Genomic DNA, 433 nt, shown 5'->3' on the forward strand with positions numbered 1-433 from the left:
CTTCTAGCCCACCACCCACTAAAGGTAGTAAGAAAGAAAGGTTATTAGCATTTGGGGAAAGTGGACCCGTTTAGAAATAGATCTTTGGAGCAAATCCAATCTGCATTGTCAGGATATATACCAGCAGTCCAGTTCAGTAGTGTCAGGAGAGCAAATACAAATCCGCAGTGGTGGCATGATCTCGCAGAAACAGCCAGGCCTCCGCAGAATTGGCACGAGTCAGTGAGAGTGACTAGGATCAGCAGGGACATCAGGAGAAGTTCTCTGTCATGCCTCTCTCTGTCTCTCTCTGTCTCTCTCTCTCTCTCTCTCTCTCTCTCTCTCTCTCTCAATGAAGTGAAAATCATTGAAGATGAGGATGCAAGACCAATGAAGTGATGCACAGCTAGCTGTGTCAACCATCGTCACTGTCCGTTGAGTCCTATAGCTGTGT

This window comes from Grammomys surdaster, unplaced genomic scaffold (assembly GCF_004785775.1).
Source record: "Grammomys surdaster isolate TR1022 unplaced genomic scaffold, NIH_TR_1.0 126133, whole genome shotgun sequence".
Lineage (NCBI taxonomy): Eukaryota > Metazoa > Chordata > Mammalia > Rodentia > Muridae > Grammomys > Grammomys surdaster.